This window comes from Lissotriton vulgaris, chromosome 2_1 (assembly GCF_964263255.1).
Source record: "Lissotriton vulgaris chromosome 2_1, aLisVul1.2, whole genome shotgun sequence".
In the NCBI taxonomy this organism is placed as follows: domain Eukaryota; kingdom Metazoa; phylum Chordata; class Amphibia; order Caudata; family Salamandridae; genus Lissotriton; species Lissotriton vulgaris.
In genome coordinates this window covers 532698320-532715524 of record NC_141687.1, presented here as the reverse complement: position 1 = coordinate 532715524, position 17205 = coordinate 532698320, and positions in this window count along the sequence as shown.

Below are 17205 nucleotides of genomic sequence, written 5' to 3'. Positions count from 1 at the left end.
TCGTGATGCGTTGCCAAACTCCCGCGGGATCCCGCAGCAAGATCCAAAATGGCGCAGCACTCGCAAAATATCGAGAAAAACAACTCGGCAAACGCTGAATGACGGTAAGTGAACGCCGCACGCCGCAATATTGTATCACCAAGCAAAAAAATCCGCTGCGTGCGAATTTGCGGATTTTCGGTAAATTCGCGAGAGTTCGCGGATTGAGAATTTACCGAAAATTCACAAAATCTGCGAGCGGAACGGATTTTCCGCCCATGCTTACTAAATAATACTCTCTAGCAATTTTACACGTCACTTTTCAGGTGTTAAATTTCTTTTCGCCCTTAGGAACTGAGAAGAGGCCCAGACAATACTTTCCTTCTTCTTTCTGTTCAGCTCCACATTATCTTATTCCTCCTCAATAGCCAAAGGCTTAACTGGAAAAAGGCTGGAAGCCATAGTTGTACAACAAAATGAAGAAACACACAAAATTTGTTGAAAAGCAAAGAGAAGCAGGAAATAGGTCTTCTCTCAATGAAAGTGAAATAATAAGGGGAATATCAGAAGGATGGATCCTCTCTCTTCCAGAATAAAAATAATTTTAACCAATCAGATTCTTTTTTTCTGCTGACATTAAATTGCGTAGGGTGCGCACCCATCGTGGAACAGTAAAATATTGTGCACATGATTATACACTATAAATAAACATTTCTATAATATTTTAATAGGTATATTAGCAAAACTGTTTACTCTAACATCATATTTTAACTTTCAGCAGTAATTTTTTAAAGTTTGAAAATACACCAAAGTTGCGACCCCGAAAATACGTGCGGGGATGGACACGCACACAATGTGCATCCGTCGCGCACATGGCAAATTTCGTATCGTTCGGAGTATACTGAAAAAATGTGTTGATAAATACTTTTGTAAATAAAATTAGACAAACATTTAATGCAAAACTTAAATTGATAATTAATGGATAGATATTTCATACTTTCCAAATTTCGGTGAAGTCACGATCCCTGCGTGGCTTTTAAAATGGCTATGAGGATGCGCTCAGCCATCGTATAGGTGCGCGAAGGGTGCGTGACTAAGTATGAATATAATTTTCCTAATTATAAATTATTCTCAACTTTTGTGTAATAAATATATATATGTAGTCAAATAAAAAAGCATAGGATTGAGGTACTTTATACTTAGAAATTCCAATTTAAAAAACAATTGAAATTCTCTGAAAAAACCATAGGTTTAAGGTACATTATAGATAGAAATTAGCTTTTAAAAAATCTTTGAAATTCACTGAAAAATCGACAGGTTTGAGGGACGTTATAGTTAGTTGGACATTTTACTCATACAAAACCAGAGAAATTTGGCTGTTATAGTTAGTTCAGCTAACTATGACTCACGCCCCCGCAATGCACTGCTGATGACATCACATATTACATCATGCATGACATTGTCAGTGACATCACTGAGGACATCACTGATGACATCTCAAAAGGCATCACTAATGCCATCATCCACATGATAATCTGATGCACCTCCTCATACCCTAATATATCCTTTGATACACCCACTGTAAAATACAGACTACCGTTTTTGAAAACATAGACACACCAATACCAGTTACTACATACCCACTCACTGATTCCTAGGTCTATACACATGTTCACTCATTCCTCTATACAGTTACTCATACATGCAGTCACTCATTAATACTGCACTATCATATGCACTCATATACCTATACAGACACTCACACACCATGACTCACCCATAGAGTTACTCACACACATAGTCAGTCATGCAAAGAATCAATTAAACACTCCCATTTACTCACCTATATAGTTATATACTCACCACTTCACTTAATCATATAGCTACCGACACATACTTACTGTCTCCCACAATCACTGACACCAGCACACACACATCCCTACAGCTACTCTCACAATCACTCACTCTCACATATAGTCATTTATATACTCTAACACTCACATATACTGCCTTTCACATATGTAGTTACTCACACATGTACCACTGAGACATCCATTCACTCACCTACACCCATACACACACTCACCCACCCATACAGCTCTTCACAGATACACTCTTGAACCCATACACCCAGTGAATCACCTACTCACACATCTATGCATAGAGTCATACACCACCTACCCACCCACAGAGAGAATCAGGCACCCATACAGATTCTCAGACAACCAATCAAAAACACTCATGTAGCTACTCACCAACCCATACAGCCAAGTACACACCAACTGACAGACTGATACAGATATTCACACAGTTTAGTCACTAACCCATGTATTCAATAAGGCATGTTTAAGCACTCACTTTTACAGTCAGTCACGCACCTACTAAATCATCCATTCAGACACGTATACACCCATTCATTCTTCAATACACCTTGGCATATATAAATATATTTAAAACATATTTAAACTTTACAGAAACAAAAATTCACTGGATGATGTCATTTGAGATGTAATCAGTGATATCACTGACCATGTCATGAATGATGTAATATGTGACATCATCAGCAGTGCATTGCGGGGGCGCAAGTTATAGTTAGCTGAACTAACTATGACGGCCGAATTTCTCTGGGTTTGTACGAGTGAAATGTCCAACTAACTATAACATTGCTGAAACTTGTGATTTTTTCACTGATATATATATATATCTATATATATATCTATATATATATATATCTATATATATATATAGATATATATATATCTATATATATATAGATATATATATATCTATATATATATCTATATATATATATTTATCCTTTGAAATTCACTGAAAAAAACATAGGTTTCAGACAAGTTATAGTTAGGAATTAGCATTTAAAAAACCTTCGAAATTCACTGAAAAAAACATAGGTTTCAGGCACGTTATAGTTAGGAATTAGCATTTAAAAAACCTTAGAAATTCACTGAAAAAACCATAGGTTTCAGGGGCGTTATAGTTAGCTGGACATTTCACTCATACAAAACCATTGAAATTCCCCCGTCATAGTTAGTTCAGCTAACTATAACTCGTGCGCCCGCAATCCACTGCTGATGATGTCACATATTACATCACTCACGACATGGTCAGTGACATCACTCATGACATCACTGATGACATCACAAATGACATCACTGATGACATCACTGATGACATCATCCTTGTAAAAGAGTTGCCTCTCACCCTAATATAACCTTTGATACACACATTGAAAAATAGAAACTAACATTTTTAAAACAATGGAGATACCAATACCAGTTAGAATAACCTATTCAGTAATTCCAAAATCTACATAAACATCCACTCATTCACCAACATTTCTATATAGTCACTCATATATGTACTCACTCATCATATGTAGTCATACACCTATACATCCTGTTACACACCAACATTCATACATAGAGTTACTCACACACATACTCACACAAGCAAATAAACTATCAAATATCCATGTACTTGCATATACAGCTACACACACCTATACACTTACTTCTACAGAAACGTACACATACTTACTCTCTTAAACAATCACATATAGAAACACATACTTATTTATACAGGAATTCTTCCAATGCCTCACACTCATATATACTCACTTATATACATCAATACTCACATATACTAGTTCAAAACATGTACTTACTCATAAAGACACTATTGATACAGTCATTCACTCACTAACACACCCATAAACACACTCATCCACCCATACAGTCCTGCACACATGCTGTCTTCAAAACACATACAGAGTGAGTCACTCATTCATGCTTCTATGAACTAAATAATATCCCACACCGAACTATACAGACACTCATACTGATACTCAAAAAACCAACTAATAACCCATATACACACTCATGTAGCTACTCACCAACCCAAGAAGCCACTTATACACAAAGTGAGACACTGATACAGATATTTAAATATTTAAACATTACTCGCTAATACATGTATTCACTATGATGCACTTAATAAGTCAGTTATACAATCAATTTTACAAAAAAGTCATCCATTTAGACACTTATTTACCCATTTATTCTTCCATCGACCTTTAGATATACATATATAAAAAAATATTTATTTTTTAGAAAGACACACAGTCACTGGATGATATCATCAGTGATGTCATCAGTGATGCCATTTGATATGTCATCAGTGATGTCATGAGTGATGTCACTGACCATGTCATGAGTGATGTAATATGTGACGTCATCAGAAGTGGATTGAGGGCGCGCGAGTTATAGTTAGCTGAACTAACTATATTGGGGGAATTTCAATGGTTTTGTATGAGTGAAATGTCCAACTAACTTTAACACCCCTGAAACCTATGTTTTATTCAGTGAATTTCTAAGGTTTTTTTAAATGCTAATTCCTAACTATAACGTGCCTGAAACCTATGGTTTTTTCAGTGATTATATATATATATATATATATATATATATAATACATTTTTGGGGGGCATCAAAGAAAGAAAGCCTAGTAGTCATAGAAGTAGAGCTCATCCTCCAACGCTGGTGCTTCACCCAGAAGTACAGAAGTAGGTCATAAAACACACTATTTCCATGACCTGAGTCTCTGTCGTCTTTCTCCTGAGGTATTTTAGGTATGGTATAATCTGGTGTTATGAAGTGCTGATTCATTTTGATCATGGTTAATCTCTCCAAGTTTTGGGGCAAGAGACTGGTCCTTCTCACTGTGACCACGGCACCAGCAGCACTGAAAACACGCTCAGCCTAGACACTGGCTACAGGGCAAGCCAGATAGTTTATTGCCAGACTGCTGAGCACTGGCCATTGGCACCTTTTCCCATACCAATACACCAATGGGTTTTGATCAAGGGAGACCTCTGGTGCCTCATCCAAATAGGCCATTCACTCAATGTTCAGAGACGATACTCAACTTTGATTGACCTCTATTACCTTCGCCTCTACACTAGACTTCAGCCCTGCCAGTAGAAACTACTCAGTTGCAGACTTTCCTGGTCTTGGTGTTGTTGATGGTGATCCTGTCATTGGTTTTGGCTGCTGTGAGCCAACAGCACTGCCCTCAGGCTCTAAACTCCACAGATTTTGTGTTTCTGACCACTGCCTTGCTCAGCTATCCATGTTCTGGTTTTTTTAACATCCCCATCCAAAAAAGGAATGTAAGTGGACAGTAATGGCCTGTGCCCTGAATCAAGGATTGTGGCACAATTGTAACGTTTGGAGGGCACAATGTCTTTTTGTACCCTTGTATTAACAGACAAAAGATTAAGTTCTCCTCCAAGTCATAGGCATCTTTTTTCCTCCACACCTGCGTACATTGCAGACACCTCCTTTAGCTGTTCCTGTAGCATGTATAACAATGGGATAGCTTGGCCCCTGGTACTGTAGTCTCAATGCTGACTTCCTGTGTGAACAACTCAAAAAGAAGCAGAATCTCTGTCCAGTATTTGACTAGGCCCCATTGCTCCATCTCAATCTTGCCTTTTACAGTTGCATCTCATCTTTGTATAACATATTCATTGATAAGTCAGTACTACTCAAGCAGGCATGTAAGCATCTAATAAGTGGCATTCCAGCATGCTGGCACCTCCTATATGAATACCTAAACAGGTATCCTATTATCACGCTGAATGACCATCAGCTGTTTAAGGGCTTTAAATGAATGGCTCTTTCGAAAACAATGGAATACATTCCTGTTCCCCTAGTTCTTTCTGCCTCTCTCGTGTCTGACTTAGCGTTGGGATACTCCTGAGTAGCCATGCCCTTTATAAATGTCTCTTTCATTTCTTTTCATGGCTGAGACAAGACAAGAACCCTGACGATTACTTCAGGTTCCAGGTTGCTCTCGCTACTGCAATTGACCGCAATTTCACTGTGCTTAATGTTTTTTAACCTGTAACACGCTGTGTAGCTATCACAGTGCCTGCTGCTATTATTGCTATTTTGCACTCGCTTTCTAAAAAAGTTGTTGATTACAAACGTACAATTTTAAACATGCACTAGCTTTTAAACTGTAGCTTTCACAGTTCGCTTTTACCTCTGAAACTTGCAGTGCCCCCTGTTCCGCCGCGGCTTGTGCCGTTTGAGCGGAGGGGTCTACACCATCTTGGTAGCGTCACTCTCCCCTGGAACTAGCAGGGTTAGCGCTCCAAGCTCCAAGCCCATTAACGGCCCCGCCCACTGTCCCTACTTAACACAGCACGCAGAGCGGACGCGCGCAGACAAGAACCCTGACGATTACTTCAGGTTCCAGGTTGCTCTCGCTACTGCAATTGACCGCAATTTCAGTGTGCTTAATGTTTTTTAACCTGTAAACCGCTGTGTAGCTATCACAGTGCCTGCTGCTATTATTGCTATTTTGCACTCGCTTTCTAAAAAAGTCGTTGATTACAAACGTACAATTTTAAACATGCACTAGCTTTTAAACTGTAGCTTTCACAGTTCGCTTTTACCTCTGAAACTTGCGGTGCCCCCTGTTCCGCCACGGCTTGTGCCGTTTGAGCGGAGGGGTCTACACCATCTTGGTAGCGTCACTCTCCCCTGGAACTAGCAGGGTTAGCGCTCCAAGCTCCAAGCCCATTAACGGCCCCGCCCACTGGCCCTACTTAACACAGCACGCAGAGCGGACGCGCGCAGCGGCGCGCCGGCGGCGCGCCCGTCTGCGCCCGTCCGCTCCCGGCCGACTCCAGACGCCAGAGACCCTGCCCGTGACTCTGGTGCCTGCCACGACTCCCCTCGCATGCTGTACCGAGGAAATGGGCATTATCAGGTATACAACTACTGAACTTCACAACCTAAACCCAGCCAAATCATCGGTCTCTAACCCCCACCCTCCCAGCTCTCAGTCCAACCCTGACCCTAACAAACCACCTAAACCTCGTAAAACCATTTGCACTCCAAAGACTCCACCTAACCTAGTATGTCTCTACTGCAACGCAAGGTCATTGGCCAAACACGCACTACAAATTTGGGCACTCTTAGACTCTGTGAAACCGGACATATTGTTTGTCACAGAAACTTGGCTCCAGGAATCGTCCGCACCAGACATTGCCATAGCCCTTCCCCCGGCCTATAAAATGCATAGACTTGACCGTCCTGGAAACAAAAAAGGGGGGGGAACGGCAATAATTTATAATGCGGCTATAAAAATCCATATAAATGACTCTCACCTCGAATGCTGGGGAGAGTTGCTCATTGCCACGGTAACTGTGAACAACAAAGAAGCATGGAAGGTGGCCCTTATTTACAGACCTCCCGGCTCTAAGACAAATTTCTCTGAGAAACTAGTAGAAGCCATAGCACCTTATGCTCTAACCACAGAGAATTTCATCCTCCTGGGAGATGTAAATTACCACCTCGAACTCACCACTGATCCTTGCACTATAGACCTAACCACCAGTCTAGAAGCCTTACAACTCTGTCAACTCCCCACAGGTCCAACTCACATAGCTGGACACACTCTCGACCTCATTTGTACTATTTCCCCTAAAGTCACGATCACACAAAGTGACTTAGTCTTTTGGACGGACCATTTCATCATAGAATTCGCTATAAACGGATCTCAGATCCCGGCGACCCGCCCAAATAGGATGAAAAAAAGCAGACCATGGAATGAAATCACCATGCCAGCCTTTAGTAAATCCTTTTCCCCGCCCTCAATCGCCCAAAGCACCAATCTTAGCCTAACCGCCATGGAATTTGAATCAGCCATCACCATTGCGCTCGATGATATAGCACCTATGCGCACCTCCAAGCCTCCAAGAAATAATTCTCCATGGTTTACGCCAGAACTTAAACAAATAAAATGCTCTACTAGGCTGGCAGAGCAAAAATGGAGACAGACAAAAAGCGCCCAAGACAGGTACTTATACAAAGTGGCTCATAGACAGTATATGCAGGACATTGCTGAGGCCAAAAAAGTTTACCTGGTAAACAGGATCGCCCTAGCAGCCAATTCCCAACGAGAATTGTTTAATATTGTGAAGGAGTTCACCACACCCCCGGGTACGCAACAGGCGCCCCCTGACTCTAAAAACTGGGTGGAATCCGTAGCCTCATCCTTCCATGAAAAAATAACCGAAATTCACAAATGGTTTCCCCAACCAACAACTGAGGATGAGGCCAGCACTCCTCCTATTACAAGGCAAAACTCCTACAGCATCCACGACAACACGCTGAAACTGTTCTCACCCCTGACCGAGCAGGATGTTAATCACGCGCTGCTGAAAATGAAATCTGGAGCACCGGGTGACCCTACCTCGCCACAAGTCATACACAAAATCTCCCCAGTTTTGATCCCCACCCTGACCAATATTTTTAACCAATCAATACAACATTGTGTTGTCCCTGACCATTGGAAGGAAGCAATAATTAGGCCCATTCCGAAGAAACCTAATGCTGACCCAGATCAATATGTAAATTATAGGCCCATCTCCCTTTTGCCACTCTTTGGGAAAGTCATGGAGACCCTAATCAATAAACAGCTTGTTGCCCACCTGGAGTCAAATAAACTCCTCGACCCATCCCAATCCGGCTTCAGGGCATTCCAAACAACGAAACGGCCTTGTTGGAGGTTGTGGACAATATAAGGCTATCCCTAGACTCAAAAAAATCAGCCATTCTGATACTACTGGACCTATCTGCGGCATTCGACACTATCTCGCATCGCATTCTGCTAGAGCGCCTTGTTGAGATTGGTGTCGAAGGAAACGCTCTTAAATGGATATCAAGCTACCTTGGAAACAGACGATCAAGGGTCCAAATAGGCAACCACACCTCTATCTCCTATAAAAATGATAAAGGTGTCCCACAGGGATCTATTTTAAGCCCGACCCTTTTTAATATTTATGTTTCCCCTTTGGCCAAAATCATTAGAGAAAGCGGTTTTGGGACAATATCCTATGCTGACGACACACAAATCCTCGTCACCATCAGCCAAAACCATGAGGACGTTAAAAATAGGTTCAAAAACTGTATGACCAATATACAAGAGTGGATGACCAGAAATTACTTAATGATGAACGCAGGGAAGACCGAAGTCATGCTCTTTGGCAAAGCTGACCAAATCTGGTCACCAGACTGGTGGCCTGACGCTCTTGGTGCCTGCCCTGCCCCTAAACCATACGTCAGGAATCTGGGAGTAATCCTAGACAACAAGCTCACCATGTCTGAACATATAAAAAAAACTGTGGGAAGTAGCTACGGCCAGATACGTAGCCTGAGGAAGATCTTTAAATGGATCCCACTCTCAGCACGCATGCCCCTAGTCCAGGGACTGGTTGTAAACAGGATGGACTATGGGAACGCCCTGTTTTTGGCCATCAACCAATCGCTACTTAACCAACTACAGGTCCTTCAAAATACTGCTGCGAGGTTGGTATTAGATCTACCTCCTCGCACCCCGTCAGCAGCATGTCTCAGAACACTGCACTGGCTCCCCGTTAAAAAACGTATAAAGTTCAAGCTCTGCTGCCTGGTCCATAAGGCAGTAAATGGACATGGACCTGCTTATCTGGAACGGAAACTCAAAGCTCATATCCCAAACAGGACCCTACGCTGTTCCAGTAAAGCCTTTCTCTCCGTTCCCAGAGTTCGAACGGTCAGAAACGGGGACAGAGCTTTCAGCAAAACCGCCCCAGAAGCATGGAATTCCCTCCCCACCTTACTGAGAGAAGAGCCAGATCACGCCAAATTCCGGAAACTACTAAAAACCTGCCTTTTTAATCCCTAGCATACTGAACCCTTAACCCCCTGAATCTGTTGAAATTTTAAGGATCCTTGTCTACTCCCAGCGCTCTGAGACCTTCGGGTGATTTATGCGCTTTACAAGTGAAATAAATGTAATGTAAATGTAAATAAAATGAGTGTAGATTCTTCAGTAGGTGGACATTTAGTTGCTTACTTGGTATTCTTTTTTGAGAAAGTTCAGCACAATGATGTTGATGCAGTGTGCCAAACACATGACCCTGAAAAAAACCACCATCGGCCATGGCCTTAACTATAGTACTCACAAAAAGAGAGAATTCCCTCTTCAAAGAGATCAAAATGTAAACGAGATGAAATTACAAGTGGTTGTTCAAACCTACCTTAAACATAGATCATGTGGTATAGGTACTCATAATAACACAAACAGAAAACTCCCAGTATTATAACAATAAGGAAACAATAGAGAGAAAATAGAGAAAGAACACACCAAATTAATCTACACATTTCGAGATGTGTCGCAATAATAGCTCAAACAAACAATAATAAAGTACTCACATTCAAATTATCTATTTAAAACCATTGCACGTCCATGTAAAAAGATACACATCAAATATGAATGTATAAAGTGCAAATTCATATGTTACCAGTATATTTAGAAAGAGTAATTTCCTGATTACATGAATATCATTTATATTCACTTCATTATTACAAAAACAAATGACATATACAAATTTTAAAATATCACATTTGAAAATAGAAAGATTGTTGACGCGGCGTTTCGGCAAAATGTTTCTTCGCCTTCTTCAGGACGGACTTTATTTCAATGTTATCTAAACAGCAATAAAAACACTATGAGTATATCAAAACATTCAATGTAAAAAAAATTTACAGCACAATCTTTATTTCCAGCAACATAAAGTATATTTTTGGCTATCACATATTTTTCAAAACTCATTGTTGAATTAGTCATACATTATGCCCTCCAAATCATATATTAAACATTTTTTTCAGGAAAAAAAATTCTGTTAATATGTCACAAGGTCCTTGTTCTTGTATATTCGCTTGTTTACCCCTGAGTACTCTTGAAGTAGGGAAACTATCAGAGTAGGCCTTACCAGATAAAATAAATATTCAGAGACCCAGGAGAAAGTCGTCTCATGCTAAAATCACAGTTGTGAGTGGAAGGGAACTGTTTACTTCTCCCGTAATCCACTGAACATGGGAATCTACCGGAAAGATAGAAAGCCATCAACATTTTGGCCAAAATGCTTCACATACTGTTACAGAATCATAAACTTACACCTATGTGGTCGTCTCTAGGTTTTATTTAACACATTTTTTTGACGTTGTTGATAAATGTCCCCTGATATAGAGGTGTATGATAGAGCATGGAGAATATCTACGAGGTAAGGTCACAAAATACAAATATTTACCCAACACTAAAGGACATGCTATTCACATATAACGCAAGCTCCTTGTACAAAAATCCAGACTCACCCTGGATAAAGGGGTCGCAGAAACTTGTATTATTGTGGTGTTGCCTGCAATAAGGATGCTGATGTTTTCTTTGAAAATTCCCACCCTATTATGAATAAAAATGGGGTTTTAACCATATAAAAACCTAAACTCATTCAAAATACATATCTGTCTGTCGAAGCGGTTCCTTACCTGGCAATCCATTGGGTATTGCCTAACTGTCACTTTGCTTTTTTGTATTGCTATCAGGATCAGTTATAGTGGCCCAAGTTGAACAATCACTGGATTCTGTTTATTCTGAAGGTAAACATTTCTTTACATTTATACCTATACAGCAATACAGCAACAGCATACTTCAATGTATATGCTGTTAAGGACCTCATTTGATAATAAGATATTATCAGCATTCTAGTTGATTTTATTGCAGAAACAACAAAGATCCCATCCTAAGATGTGTGATGAAGTTATTTTCAGTACAAAATCAATTACACTGTTCAAAGTTGGTTGTTTTGAAAATTAAACAAATACAATATTAAAAATGAAAAAAGCCATTGATCTAGTTGAGAAAAGTCTAAGATTCACGTGGGAGCTAACTGAATATTAGTATATTAGATTAGTTACAACTCACCAAATCCCAGCTCTACCAGCCTTACGTTTCTCTTCTCAATCCCAAGCTTACAAACACAAACTGCTAAAAGCTGCTTCCTTTTATAACTGGAAGACGGCAAGTTGACTGGACATGAACCATTTCCTTCTTCTACAATACATATGAATGGCAAAGTACAGCTACCATTTTGGAAGTATTCCTGGAACCAGATTGGCCATTTTGAGATGGGTTTAGTTATCACTACTCTCCTGTAACTGGAACCCAAAAGTTCACTACTGTTAAAAAATACCAAGTATCGGTGATGGTGATCTATGGGGATATGTTCTTTTAATTTTTCCGATACAAACTTACCAATTATATTGTATATATGTACGATATAAAGAGGACCGAACACAATGCTGCCCATTTTAAAATAGTAATACCTCCTATTATCTCGATAGATCGAATATAGTACTAAAGTTAAACATTTGGTGAATGATTCACAATGTCTATATACCTTTTATAGAACATAAAGCAACAAAGATCGTAAATGCTTGTGTTAAAAACATTTCTTTATGCTAATATCAAAAGGAAGAGAGTCTCCTAAATTGACTGGCAGCCATATTGAAATAGTAATATAACCTGCTGTCTAATTAGACCGAATATGATGTTTAAGTTAAATGCATGTAATTTCTTCATATGGCATCGGCTAACTGATTCATCATGTCTCTACAGCTGTCATATTCCATTGAACAAATACAAATACAAAGATGTTAGTTGCCTATGTTAAAAACATTTAATTGTATTGATGTCAAAAGACAGAGGATCTTCTAAGTAAAATAATTATAAAAGACTGAGATAGGATCCTTAGATGTCAATGTTTTCATATGAGCCTTTTCCATTTTTCTTTACTGTTTAATCCATTCATATAGGTGATAAATCGAGACATGAAATATTGTTCTCTCCTTTTTCTTTTAATGAACAGGATACCCCTCTTGGGTTCTTTTTTACTCGTTCCACAATACACCATTTTAAATCATTAATCGTGTGGCATTTTTCTATCCAGTGTTCCATAATGGGGCCCTTTTCTTTTTTGTACGAATGGCAGATTTGTGCTCATTCAATCTTATTCTTATTTCAAGGGGCGTCTCACCCATATAACATTTGTTGCAGGGGCATACAAATAGGTAAATTGAATTTTTAGTCTGGCAATTCACCAAATTTTTCAAATGGTGTGTAGTACCACTATGTACTATTACTGTCCTTTTTATTATATTTACACAGTTGTTACAGGTACTGCATGGAAAATTACCCTTGAGCACCGTACCATTTGTTATGCTAGGTTGTTTGTTCTCAGTGTTTGTTCTGTATGTATGAACTAAACAATTTCTAACTGTACGGTTTCTTCAATATGAAAAAATAGGATTGTTTAAAGAAGCTACAATGTTACCATTTAGAAGGTGCCAGTTTCTATTTATAAAATTCTTTAATGTGTTGCTTCTGTTGCTAAAATTAGTGACAAATGTAATTTGTGAATTCCTAGTTTCTCTATTTTGTGTTTTAGGTTCAAAAAATGAACCTATATTATGGCATTTGGCTCTTTTTTACGCTCTTTTGACCAATTTGCAGGGGTAGCACCTATCGGCAAAAATTTTTGATCAACTTAGCAGCATTGAACTCATAGTCTCTGAGGCTCGTACAATTACGACAGACTGATTTGTGTTATAAAAATTGTACATTGGAATGTTTTTATGTAGTGTTTAATTGCTGTTAGATAACATTGAAATAATTTCTGTCCTGAAGAAAGCAAATAAACTTTTTGCCGAAACGCCGTTTCGACAATCTTTCTGTTTTCAAACGTGATATTTAAAAAATTGTATTTGCCATTTGTTTTTGTAATAATGAAGTGAATATAAATGATATTCATGTAATCAATCAGGAAATTACTGTTCCTAAATACACTGGTAACATATGAATTTTGCACTTTATACATTCATATTTGATGTGTATGTTGTATATGGATGTACAATGGTTTTACATTAATAATTTGAATGTGAGTACTTTATTATTGTTTTTTTAGCTATTATTGCAACATATCTCAGTAACGTGTAGATTAATTTGGTGTGTTCTTTCTCTAGTTTCTCTCTATTTTTCTTTATTGTTATAATACTGGGAGTTTTTCGTTTGTGTTATTATGAGTACCTATGCCACATGATCTAAGTTTAAGGTAAGTTTGAACAACCACTTGTATTTTCGTTTCATTTATATTTTGATCTCTTTGTAAAGGGAATTCTCTCTTTTTGTGTTTCACTTACCCGTCCATTTTCTAAACATTAGGGTATCTCCCTTATTATGTTGATTTATTTATAGTACTGCCATTGTCCGCGGCAACAAATGCAATCTTATGCCCACTTAGTTGCAGCCATTCAAAGACCTTGTTGTTAAAATCTTCCAAAATGTTTTCAGCTGTATGGGATTTCTCCATTGCGAACATTGCTACTGTCGCATGCTTGTGAGCAGCAATAAAATTCTCAGCTGGTCAACACCTGCAGATATTTTTTCGCTATCTCTCACAAAAGAGATCCAGTGTGCAATGATGCACATGTAATCAGTCACTTGGCAACTGGTCCACGTGTCTGTTGTCAGGTTGATACTGTGGACAGTACTCTGCTGCAAAACTTGTCCAAACAATTCGAGCACAGCATGAGGTAGCACTGGAACAGCAACTCTGGCAAAATAGTATCGGCTGGGACCTTCCATTTAGGGCAGATGGCTACCACAAATTCAAGAAATCCCCCCTTCAACAAAAGAAAAAGGAAGGAGGTCCAGCGCTAACATTTTAGCAAGCTTGTTGTACAAACGTGCCATTGGGAGTGTGCGCTCATACTGCCCCTCTGGCCTAAACATGGCAGGAATAGTAGCTTGAATTTTTTTCTTTCCTGATGCCACTGATGTAGGTGAATTTTTGAAAGCAGGCAGTGGTTGGCTCAATTCTCTTTTCAGTGGGGCAGTCACTGTCCTCTGTTACATGGGTGTCTCGACCTGAGTCTTGTGCCATTGCGATGTTGCTCATTTGGGCAATACTGCTGCACTGCTGGGGAGAGGGCCGCGTTGTGTAATGACAATATCATCCTCTATTTCTACGTCTACCGTGATCGGATTCGGATTCCCTGCTCAGCAGGCTTTCACCCCCTTCTCCATCAACATTTGCATTTTTTTGCGTGCTCAGGTATGCCTCCCAACGTATCTTATGGTGCTTTCTCAAATGGGTTGTTTGGCCCCCGGTACCATAGTTTGAACTAAACTTACCCTGATTAACACTTGCTCCAGGAATGGAGCATATGGCAATGTTCACCTCCTTCTGTCTAACTGAAAAGAAATCCCAAGCGAGGGCGCTCAACTCTCTGATGCCACTTCCAGTCTTGGATGAACTGGCAGCAGGTAGGCGTTTGGACGTTTGACTCTCTGCAATACCTATTTCTACTGAGGTGGTTGGGGATGTAGGTCACTACTGGGACTTTGTAAATATGGCAGCTGTGAGTGGGTGGATCTATGGTGCCAATGCCACACCCCACGGGAAGTTGGGATGGGGTATTGTCAGTCTCCATTGGGGCTGGGATAACATCCATGATGACTGGCTCATCAGCATCCTCTTCTTCTACATCTGCCTCCATAACTCTAAGGCTTTTTGGAACCTCCCTTTTCCCTAGCCTCGTCTGAGTCATCTTGTGGTGTGTCTCATTCTCAGACTGATGCGGGATCCAAGTGATGTCTAGATCATCAGAGGGGGCCTTGAAGAAGAAGATGATGCACCACTAACCCTCCTTTTCTAGCTGGAGATCTGAAACACAATGAATCTTCCTAAGCAGATTGCTCTACTTTCTCAGCATGAAGCTCAATCTCTTGAACTGTGCCTACTGCGGGAGGAACTACTAATTGCAGTTGGGGCTGTTGTTCTTATCCATTTCTCTGAGTTTCCTGCAACGATTGGGTACTACTTTGCGATAGAGATAAGTTGCTGTGATTAGTCTGGCTGCCTCTGTGAGGTGATGGACTTGGGCCTAGATTGGGGTGGGTCCACCTATTTGGGGGTGATGCTCCCAGCTTGCTTCCTAGAGACTAGTGCAGCAGGCACATTTTTTTTGTTCTCCAAAAGACATCTGGGGCGACATACCAGTGGTGGTGGTGGTGGTAAGTTCCTTCCTCCCGCAGGCTACTTTCTTGGTAGCAGTTTAAGCACTTTTCATTGGGGCCACCTTGAAGCTGTCAGTTAGCAGTGGCACATAGCTTTACAGGTTGAAGAGATGTCTAATGATGTGTGAGTCACTCACGCATCACGCTCACGCCATGCACAAACCTTCTTACTGGAAGTGCTGTGGTTGATGTCATGTGTTGTTGTATCTTGTTGTAGTCTTCTTGTGCACCTAAAAAGAAAGAAACAAGAAGGACATCAGTGAAATGTGGCATTGTTGCTTTTGAATTAATAGCATAAACAACCAAAAAAAATATTTAGTGTGGTCAGTCACTGCTGTTACTCCCTTAATTAACAATAATGTGTATATCTACTCATCTGTAAAAAAGGAAAACCACACCAGCATATACTTTCATGGTGACTGACTATTCAGGAAGGATAAGAGAGAGCAAAAACAGCAACAACAACATACAGATTAAACTGTTTGGTTTATGTGCGGCATGTGACATCACGTCACTCATGTGTGATGTGGCACTGAGGGAGGTGCACCTGACAAATGACAATGGAAGGATTAATCCCTAGACAATTAATTCTGTTATGCACCTATAGCAGACATGGGGTTGACTGATGCAAGATGATGTGGGAAACTGTATAAACAAAACTAAAAAGCATTTTAAATTATACCAAAAAAATGAACCTTGAAAAAATAATTTACCAATTACTTACAAAATTGAAAAAATTAAATAATTAAACATAGGTGAAGTTATCCTCAAAGATATAATAATAATAAGTTATTATTTTTTTTAGTCCTCATTTGCCTTAACCCTCTTATAGAAAACCCCGACCACCTTGCGTATCTTTTCTGAACAAGTTCAGAGGTCTTAGTATATCTCGACCCGAGACACGATTGGTTAATTGGCGGCAGGAGCATCCATAGTTAGAGGGTAGACTAATTCACTCCACCAAGGTAGTTTCCAACCTGTCGGACCATGTTGTTTGCCTGGGAGACTGATCCATGGAGCAGAAAAGGCATAATCATAGGACCCAGGAAAAAAAAAACCTGGGCATCCTATTTCCACTGTAGCAATAGATCCCAAAATGCAAGCTTTTTCTTACTGCAGGGTCTAGCCAGGTCCACCCTAGATATTTCATACAGCGAAGTCAGCCATCCTGAGTGTGTTGGGGCGGCAGAGTCTACCCAGAACTTACAAATGTGTCTTCTGGCCATGAGGATTGCATAA